We start from the raw sequence: 11,271 nt of genomic DNA, 5'->3' as shown, positions 1-11,271 counted from the left end.
TTTTAACGAGGCAACAATCAAAGCGTCATCACCAAGTTTGAGCGGCACAAGGGGAAGTGTTGAAGGATATCGATATAATGTGTGCCTCTACAAACTAGAGTTTATATTTGTAATAGGAATGTGTTCTAGGTATTCAATTGTAATCAGATTCTATTATCTTTTTGGGTACCTTGTAACTCCCTATTTAAAGGGCTCCTATTATCAATAATACACACAATTTCATTCTCCTACAACAAACTATGCAATGTGGTAAGTAGTGTAATTAATCTTTGTGTTAATGTCGGACAAATATATTGATATTAAAACTGATGTAAAACAGCGAAAAACAATCCAGCTAACAGCAAATTTATTGGGGACTTGAGCAGCAGAATTAGGAAAAAGTACACCATACTTTATTAATTGTTTATATCTAAGCTTGCACTTCCTTTTCTTTGTTTTTTCCTTGCACTTTCTTGCTGCTTTTGTGACTGTCATTCTGCATTGGATCTATTATAATCTGGGCATTTTGATAGTAATTTTCTACTTATAGGTTTCAAGACATGACATCAAGGACAAGAAAGCCATGGGAACGGTGCCACAGGCTTATCCACATTTGATTATTAACAATTTCACGACTAAGGTATCATATCTCATCTAAAGATTTCTACTCTAAATCCTAATTTTTCCTCTCACTCACTTTACTGTACGTAGTATATTGGCAATATAATTTTTCATAGATGATAGTCCTTGTCTAAATGAATAACTGTTACAGTTTTTATCTCTTAATTATTGACAAAGAAAATCAAGTTTAACTGTTGAAAGCACCATATATTTATCCTACTTGATTTGAATTAGGTGCTTCGGTCACCTATTTTGTTGGTAATGTACATGGATGCTCTCTCTCTCTCTCTCTCTCTCTCTCTTTCACACACACACATGTATAGTCATATCCCTCCATGTTTGAGTCGTACCTATTAACTTTCCTATCATATAATTACATTTACATTTTCTTGATTGCTGATTGTTGATAGTTGGGTGAGCGGACAGCAAATATTTTAAAGCATCTTTTTCCAGTGCCAAAGCCAGATACCAAACGCATAATTACTTTTTTCGAATGAGCAGGACTACATTTCATTCAGGTCTGTTGTCTCATTCACTCTTTAGTATTGATTATAGTAAGCAGTTGTACCTTTGAATCCATCATATAACCTAGATAGTGATATTTTCTTATCGACCAATCTGCTCTGTGCCAAGTGTGCACATGCGTTGCTTTGCTTTTTCTTTAACAATTTGAGAACCTACAGGCATCATATTTATGACAAGCCTGGAGGTCCTAAATCCATTGAGCTGAAGGAGCTTGGTCCGCGGTTTGAGTTGAAGCTTTTCAAGGTTAGTGCTTTAGATTCATCGGTTTACATTCACATGATGTATGTTATTGATGTAAGATCAAATATGGACATAACACATATCATCATAAAGTAATTGATGATTAGCTTAATATCAATCCTAGTTTAACATGGATACAAACAGTAAATCAATACTAGTGACTTAATGAATAGTGTATCAATTCATTAAGGATAGTAATCCATTGCTTAGTCTACAAGGAAGGCTACAAGTTGTGATACATTAAGAATCTAACTAGGAAACCTAATCCGATGAGTAATGCTTTAATGGGAAGCTTCTTGAGGGTTAAGTCACCTATATATATACAGATGAATTGGTCCCTGATTACTACCACGACTATTGCATAAGTTCTGTCCATTGAGAAGCAAGTTGGTAAGTAACAGAAGGCCATATTCAGTGTTCGTGTTTGCAGCTGCATAAGATGGAATCTATGCCAGTGATTGCTGAAGGTAAGCCTTAATCCCTTTTATGATTGTGTGCATATATTGTGAGCATGTAATTATGGTTTTACAATTGGTATCAGAGCATAGGCTCACATATATCAAAATCGTTTTAGGGTTTTGCAAAACAAACATAAAAAAAAAAAAAAGGTTTTTGCTTTACGGGTCAAGTAACTGACCAAGTCACTGATCAGGTAACTGACCATGTAACTGGTCATGTAACTGATCAAAGTAAGTTACTTAAGTCGATTGCTACATCTGGTTAATTATCAAATTCACGCTTCCGCTGTGATTTTTAGCAGCAAATTGGGGAAAAAGCAAAAACAGGTTTTTCTGTGAAATTGATTTCGATTCATAGCATGATAATTGAGTTTTTGATTGTGCTCAAGAACCCTAGTTGCATTCCCGGCGTGCGTTAGGTTAGAGTAGATGGTGACCGGATGAAATTTACAATTTCTTGATTGTTCTGTGGTTTCTTGGAATCGAAACAATTTTGATTGTGCTTGAATGTGCATGATGAATTGATTGATGATATGGTATTGTATCTGTGATTGTGTAAAATTGCATGAAGAACAAAAATCTCCCAGAATTTGTTTACACAATTAAAATTGACAGATACGAGAGCTTAATTTTCTTACAAGGATGAATCTGGGTAGAATATAAAGTTAAAAGCTCATGAGTTTTGTGGTTTTCTGTTGGCATAAGTGATTATGATGCACAAAGCATTCTTCATTGATGTTGGCAGAAAACAATGATCAGGTCACTGACCATGTAACTGGTCAGGTCACTGACCATGTAACTGGTCAGGTCACTGACCACGTAACTGGTCAGGTCACTGACCACGTAACTGGTCAGGTCACTGACCACGTAACTGGTCAGGTCACTGACCACGTAACTGGTCATGTCACTGACCACGTAACTGGTCATGTCACTGACCACGTAACTGGTCATGTCACTGACCACGTAACTGGTCATGTCACTGACCACGTAACTGGTCATGTCACTGACCACGTAACTGGTCATGTCACTGACCACGTAACTGGTCAGGTCACTGACCACGTAACTGGTCAGGTCACTGACCATGTAACTGATCGAGTAACAAAACTGAAATTGTGTTTTGTGTTTTAAAACTATGCTTCAGTTTTATCTTCCAAAGAAGTGGTCAAGTATGGTTTTAGAATACAAAACAGCAATATGCGTGCTTGATGAAAATAAATACGGATACTTAGAAATTTTTCTTCTGTCTAAAGATGTGGATAAATTTCTTTGGATAACTTGTTTTCATTGAACATGGTATATTGATAAAGAACTCCAGGATGTTATGCTTCTGCTCAAAAGTGTTGCTTAACATTATTTTTGGTTATGGACTGATATGAATGCAAGTATGGATTGTTTAGGTTTTCTGTATGTTCTTGTTTTGGTTGCTTAAAGCTAAATAAAACACAGAAAACTTATAGTTATTTTCTTTACAAATTGAGAACTCACACGAATTTTTGTTTTGCTCCTTAGGTAACTCTTACATGAACTTGAACAGTGTCTTGATGCTAACTGGAACCAACTATAGAGCTTGGCTAGATTCTGTAGAGAACTATATGGGAATGCATGAGAACATAGACTATTGCTTCACTGAGGACAAACCTGCAGAGTTAACTGAAAAGAGCACTAAGAAGGAAACTGATCTTTATAAGAAGTGGCATAGATCCAATAGAATGGCTAAGAACCTCATTCGTACTTCTATGTCCAAGACTGTCAGAGGAAGTATAGAAGAACCTGAGCTAGCATCAGATTTTTTGGAACTCATAGGTGCTAAGTTTAAAGAAAGTGAAAAGGCAGAAGCTGCTAGGCTAACCAAGGAGTTTCATGATTTGAAGTACATGGGTTCAGGGGGAGTTAGAGAGCATATTATGAAGATGATCAATATAAATGGCAGACTCAGGGAGCTCTTGATGGGGGTTAGGGATGAGCAGGTAGTGCATTATGCACTACATTCCTTGCCTAACAGTTTTAGTCATCTTAGAACCAGTTACAACTCTCAAAAGGGAAACTGGACTCTAGATGAACTTATATCCATCTGTGTGGATGAAGAATCTAGGATCAAGGAAGAAAAAGAACCTGCTACAACCATTAACCTCATTGAGAAGCCTAAAAGGAAAAAGCCCCAAAATAAGCTCAAGCCTATCAAAGCCATAACTAAGAGTTCAACAGCTGCAGTGGCCAAGGAAAATAGGCCATTTAGGTTCAAGTGCTACTTTTGCAAAAGAGTAGGACACATGAAAAAGGACTGCACTGGCTATAAAAATTGGTTAGCCAAAAAGGGTAAGATTTTTTCTAATACAGTTTTTTCTTTAGAAATTAATCTTATAAATGTTGAACCACAGTCTTGGTGGATAGATTCAGGCTCACCTATTCATATTACTAATTCTTTGCAGGGATTCATAAGGAGGAGAATCCCAAAAAGTGATGAAGTGAACCTGTGTGTAGGCAATGGCATGAGAGTGGCAGTCAAGGCTATTGGAACCTTAAAGCTCGATTTAGGATTAGGAAAATTGCTAGTTTTGGACAATGTTTTTTATGTACCTTCCATGAGAAGGAATTTGGTCTCGGTTTCTCTTTTAGTAAAATCTGGTTGTAGACTTGTTATGGATAGTAATGGAATTCTTATTTCTAAAAATTCTGTTCAAATTGATTCTGGTGTTATTATGAATGATTATTTACAGTTAAATTGTTCAATGGCTCAACAAGAAATTTTACTTGTTGAAAATAACACAAACAGTACTAACACTTTAACAGGTGTTAAAAGAACCAAACTAAATGAAAAGTCTGCATTTTTATGGCATAGAAGACTCGGCCATGTTTCAAAAGAGAGACTGAAAATTTTGGTGAAAAACAACATCCTAAATGAACTTGATTTTTCTGATCTAACAGACTGTGTTGAATGCTTTAAGGGAAAAATAACTAATACTAGAAAGAAGACTGCATATAGAAGCCAAAATTTATTAGAACTCATACACACTGATATATGTGGACCATTTAGGCATCAAACTATCTGTGGGAATGTGTATTTTATCACATTCATTGATGACTTTTCTAGATACAGTTATATTTATCTACTTTCAGAAAAGGCACAAGCATTGAAAGCCTTTCAAATATTTAAGTCTGAGGTAGAAAATCAACTAGAAAAGAAAATCAAAACAGTAAGGTCAGATAGAGGGGGAGAGTTCTATGGAAAGTACACTAAATCCGGCCAACAAAAGGGTCCATTTGCCTTGTTTTTGCAAGACAATGGAATTAAAGCTCAATACACAACACCCTATAATCCACAACAGAATGGTGTTGCAGAGAGAAAGAATAGGACTCTTTTGAACATGGTTAGATGCATGACGTGTACGACTGGTTTGCCTAAATTTCTGTGGGGTGAGGCTTTAAAAACTGCAAATTATATTTGCAACAGGACACCTAGCAAAGCCATAGAAAATACTGCTTTTGAGTTTTGGTGTGGCAGGAAACCTAGTCTTCATCACTGTCATGTTTGGGGATGTCATGCAGAAGTTAGGATTTATAATCCAAGCTTGAATAAACTTGACCCCAAAACTGTTAGTTGCTATTTTATAGGTTATCCAGATAAATCTAAAAGCTATAAATTATATTCTGCTCATCATTCACCTAGAATTTTTGAAACACATCAAGTAAAGTTTCTAAGTGAAAAAGTTCACAATACAAACCTTGAGGATTTAACCTCAGATTTTGAGGAAATTGTGTCAGATGAGAATATAAGTGTAGCATTGCCTTTAGAACAAGATGTAACTGATCATGTCACTGGTCACGTAACTGACCAAGTAACTGTACCTGGTCGAGTAACTGGCCAAGTAACTGACCATGTCACTGACCATGTCACTGACCATGTAACTGCCCAAGTAACTGTACCTGGTCATGTCACTGCCCATGTCACTGACCATGTAACTACCCAAGTAACTGTACCTGGTCAAGTCACTGCCCATGTCACTGACCATGTCACTGCCCATGTCACTGACCATGTAACTACCCAAGTAACTGTGCCTGGTCAAGTCACTGCCCATGTCACTGACCATGTCACTGACCAAGTAACTGACCACGTAACTGGTCAAGTAACTGAACCTCAAAATCATCCAGTGGCTCAACCTAGAAGATCACAGAGAGCAAGAAAACCAACTTATGGGGGGGAAGAGAGTGACTACATTGTTTATCTACAAGAAGCAGAAATTGAAATGGACTGTGCAGAGGACAATGATCCAACTACATTTAATCAGGCCATTGGGAGTAGTGAATCACATCAGTGGCAGCTAGCAATGGAAGCAGAAATTGATTCCATGAGCCAAAATGCAGTTTGGGAATTAGTTGAACCTGACCCCAAACAGAAGCCTATAGGTTGTAAATGGGTTTTCAAAACCAAAAGAGATGCAAATGGCAATGTAGAGAGACATAAAGCAAGGTTAGTTGCCAAGGGCTTTACACAGAAGGAGGGCATTGATTTTACTGAGACTTTTTCTCCAGTTTCTACAAAAGACTCGTTTAGGATAATCATGGCTTTGGTGGCTCATTTTGATATGGAGCTGCACCAGATGGATGTTAAAACAGCTTTCTTGAATGGTGAACTAGATGAAGTGATTTATATGAGGCAACCAGAAGGTTTTGTGCGAGTTGGAAGTGAAAACTTAGTGTGCAAATTAAGAAAATCAATTTATGGCCTAAAACAAGCTTCTAGACAGTGGTACAAGAAATTTGATTCTGTGATTTCTACTTTTGGATTTACAGAAAATCTTGTTGATGAGTGTGTTTATTTGAAGACAGTTGGGAACAATTTTATTTTTCTGGTACTCTATGTGGATGATATACTTTTGGCTAGCAGTAACATTAAATTGCTTAAAGATACCAAGAGTTTTCTGTCAAAGAATTTTGACATGAAAGACTTAGGAGAAGCATCCTATGTACTAGGTATTGAGATTAAAAGAGATAGGGCACAGAGACTACTTGGTTTGTCTCAACAAAATTATGTTACCAAAATTCTAAAGAGATTTGGTATGGAGAAGTGTGCAACTGGAGAAGTCCCCATGTCCAAAGGAGATAAACTAACCAAGAAGCAAAGTCCCAATAGTGATGTTGAAAAGGAAAATATGGAGTCAAAGCCTTATGCCAGACTTGTAGGAAGTCTCATGTATGCACAAGTCTGCACTAGGCCTGACTTGTCTTTTGCAGTAGGGATTTTGTCAAGATTTCAATCTAATCCAGGCCATGAACATTGGGTAGCTGGGAAGAAAGTGTTGAGGTACCTGCAGAGAACTAAGGGTTATATGCTAGTTTATAGACAAGTGGAGGATCTGAAACTCATTGGATTCTCAGACTCAGATTTTGCAGGGAATTATCCGGACTCCAAGAAATCGACTTGTGGATATGTGTTCATGCTTGCAGGAGGTGCTATTGCTTGGAAAACCATGAAACAAACACTTGTTTCAACTTCTACTATGCAAGCTGAATTTATTGCAGTATATGAAACTGTGTGTGAAGGACTTTGGATTAGGAATTTTCTCATGCAGACCAAAGTATTGAGTCACATTGTGGCTGGAACACTTGTGATTTATTGTGACAATGAGGCTGCAGTTTTCTTTAGCAAGAACAGTAAAAGGTCAAATAATTCCAAGCATATTGATCTAAAGTATTACAGTGTTAGAGAAAGAGTAAAGCATGGTGAAATAGCTGTTTTGAGTATTGACACAAATTCACAGCTAGCAGATCCTTTCACCAAGGCATTGTCAGTGGCTGCATTCCAGAAGCATATAGCAAGTATTGGAATTTTAGCTAATTTAGATGCTTAGGTTCAGTAGAGAGTTAGTCCAATTGGAGCATTTAAAATTCTAAGGTTTTTTGAGTTCTTGTGTTTTAGTTGTGATCTTTTATTTTTGTTTATCACAACTTATTTGTAATGACAGTTTTGATTATCAATAAAATTTTGAGGTATTTCCAGTTATGATTTTGCTGCAGCTTTATTGTTTTGTTTTGGAATTTATCATCTTGTTTTGAATATCATACTTGCTATCAGATGGCTTAAATCATGTATAGCATGATGTTGAGGTTCAAGCAATAATTTTAAGCCATCAGTGTTCAGTAAATTTGCTTGAGTTTCTGGTTTAAGAAACATAAAGTAGGACCTAATATATGTTTACTTGTTGATACACATTAACATATATTGTATCACTTCTGGTTTGACATATGTGGATTGCAGGAGCTTCTGTTAGTGGTTTTGAAACTCTGCATTTTTGTTAAAATGTATACTGTTTCTTGCTCTACATAAGTAACTGTGATCTGACCATGTTGGAATGGATTTTCGATTTGAGTTTGTTATCTGGCGCGCACTTCAGTAAGTTAAGTAGGTTTTGATGTTCTCTGATCATCGAGCATGATATGTGTGAGTCCAAGGGGGAGATTGTAAGATCAAATATGGACATAACACATATCATCATAAAGTAATTGATGATTAGCTTAATATCAATCCTAGTTTAACATGGATACAAACAGTAAATCAATACTAGTGACTTAATGAATAGTGTATCAATTCATTAAGGATAGTAATCCATTGCTTAGTCTACAAGGAAGGCTACAAGTTGTGATACATTAAGAATCTAACTAGGAAACCTAATCCGATGAGTAATGCTTTAATGGGAAGCTTCTTGAGGGTTAAGTCACCTATATATATACAGATGAATTGGTCCCTGATTACTACCACGACTATTGCATAAGTTCTGTCCATTGAGAAGCAAGTTGGTAAGTAACAGAAGGCCATATTCAGTGTTCGTGTTTGCAGCTGCATAAGATGGAATCTATGCCAGTGATTGCTGAAGGTAAGCCTTAATCCCTTTTATGATTGTGTGCATATATTGTGAGCATGTAATTATGGTTTTACAATTGACATTGTTTGGAAACAACTATTAAAGATATATGTTATAAACACCCCTGCCCCCTCATAAAACGGTGGCTGCGGCATTTGTTTTTCTCTTTTGTGTAGTTTAATTTACTGTTCTTCTATATATCTTGTACTTCTATGTTGTAGTTTAATCGTACCCTTCCTTAATTTCCTTCCCTATGGCCCAAAAGAATTTTTACATTTAAGATCACCATCTAGGTTAGGAGAATGCTTTATGTTGGATATGTTATCTTCTTAGGTAATGTTTGAAAGATGGGAATTTGAGTTTTTTTTTCTCCAATTTTAGCTCAACCAAACATAGCCTTCGAACTCGAAATGTTCATGCCATACCAAGCAATCATTTTCAAAGGTTGGAGTATGCGTTCCTTTAAAAGTTAAATGAAAATGATTACACTGCCAAAAAGTTACCTCAGCATTACCAAATTTTGGAATGGAGTTGAAACTGCTTGCCAGTTTCTTCTATTGATGAAAATCAGTTTCTTTGTTAAATAATGTACTTTTCTTTGTTTATGTGTCACATTGTTTGAGATTTCTTGATATCAATGTTCTCTTGGGAAGTTTCATTGATATAACTTTGTTAACAACTTTACACTCTGGCTTTGTGTTGCAGATAAAGTTAGGAACAGTGGATCAGAATGAAGCCCAGAATGAATGGGTCCTCAAACAGTACATGAACACAGCCAGCAAGAAACAGAATTTTATAGGGAATTGATGCATTTAAGTTTTTAGTTACAATTTTGGTAACCAGTCCTTTGTTATCTCTTTTTTGGTTTGTTGATATAATAAGCATGTATTCATAACAACCTATCTGTATGATTGTTTTTTCATAATTGATTTCATTTTGTTTCCATTTCCGGACGAAAGCGGTGTCAAATAGTCTCCCTGAAACTACATGCCAAATAAGAGATCTTTTTTTTTTCCCAACCATCTGAAGCTTGTTTTGATGGGTATGAAAGAAAAGCCTAGAAATTGAGGGGGAAAGAAAAAAAAAGCGCCAACTTCAATTTAATTACCTATCTGAGTTCAGGAAAGGAAACTCTTTACTTTTCTGTGTTTGATTAGCACAAAAGTAAAAATAAGTTTTGTGGAGTAGGGAAAAAGTGGATGAGAGTGAATTTTCCCGCTCAAATAAATTATTTTTTTCTCACTCGTTTTTTACTCAAAAATTATAAATTTTTCATTAACTTTTCCAACATTTTTCAAGTGTTTATTGACATCAAAATGGAAAATAAAATTTTAATTTTATGTTCCTAATTAATAGAAGAGGCTTTATTAGCCAAAACTAAAAACTTTGACAGAAATAATCCTGAAATATTAAATTTTTTTGAGAATTAATTAAATCACAAGGGCAATTATGATAATTATAAAATATATTTTTATTTAAAAAATTAACAAAAAAAATCTCATAACCTACTTTTGTCTCCCACTAACTTCTCTCTACAATAACTTTTTTTTTTTCCATTATCTTTTTTTCTTTCCTTAAAAAAAAATAAAAAATAAAAAATCTTCTGCATGTGCGGACTGTGGAGGAAGGCTAGTCCATAAGAAAGATAAAAGAAAAACTTTCATTTCCACAAACCAAATGAAGCAAAATGATAGAAGTAGATAAAAATAACTGAAAGAGTGGGCATGAGGCCAAAAATCTCACTAGGGAGGCTATAAATCTCATCGTGAGGGCCATTGAATCTCAATCAGGAGACAATGAATCTCGCATAGAAGGCCATGGATCATGTAAAAGTGACCATGAAGCCATGAATCTTGACTAAGAGGCAAATTTCGCCAAGAAGGCAATGAGATTTTGCAAAGGGTAGTCATAAGACCATGAATCTTGACAAGGAACCTCTGAGATCATGCCAGAGAGGCCTTAAATCTTGACCGAGACTCCATAAAATCTTGACCGAAAAGGCAATGAGATCATGTAAAGGTGGATAATAGGCCTTTAATCTCGCCCGGGAGGTCATTAATCTTGCCGGGAAGGCAATGAGATCTAGGAGGTCGTGAGATCATGCAGATGAGACCTTAATTCTATACGAGAGGCACCGTGATCTCGCAAAGGAGGGCTTGAGATTAGACAGAGGCCTTGAGATCATGCAGAGGTGCCATGGTGTCACGGTAAAGTGACAAAGAGAGCTTGGACAAGCAAGATGACTTCATGTATGGGATTCCCACAGACGGCGCCAAATGTTTATGTCATAAGATGGAGTTTAAGTAAGATGTACGAGAGAGATGGAGAGTGACACAAGATGTATAGTGGTTCACCTCTCTCGTAAAGAGAGGTTATGTCCACTTAGAATGTTTCAATATAAGAGTGTTTAAGTATATCTTAGGGGTTTAATATCTTATCTTCTACTGTTTCTCCCAAAATTTCTCCGAAATCGTCAAATATCTTTGATATATTAGATATTTGGGATATATCCCTGATAAAGTGAAGAATTATCTGTAAAATCTAATGAAAAAAAAAGACCCAGTAATTCTTTAAATGCAAATGTGTTT

The 11,271-nt window shown here is 36.0% G+C and overlaps 1 long non-coding RNA gene across 1 annotated transcript; it reads left to right on the top strand.

Moving 5' to 3' along the window:
• Nucleotides 1–235: 235 nt before the first annotated feature.
• LOC112182685 lies at nucleotides 236–9,769 on the top strand. Its single transcript, XR_002929523.2, has 5 exons — nucleotides 236–249; nucleotides 530–619; nucleotides 1,011–1,118; nucleotides 1,284–1,368; nucleotides 9,389–9,769. It is a non-coding gene; the product is annotated as an uncharacterized LOC112182685 (long non-coding RNA).
• Nucleotides 9,770–11,271: the final 1,502 nt, after the last annotated feature.

The sequence above is a fragment of the Rosa chinensis genome, chromosome 1 (assembly GCF_002994745.2).
Source record: "Rosa chinensis cultivar Old Blush chromosome 1, RchiOBHm-V2, whole genome shotgun sequence".
Classification (NCBI taxonomy): domain Eukaryota; kingdom Viridiplantae; phylum Streptophyta; class Magnoliopsida; order Rosales; family Rosaceae; genus Rosa; species Rosa chinensis.
This window is presented reverse-complemented; position numbering and strand designations above follow the sequence as displayed.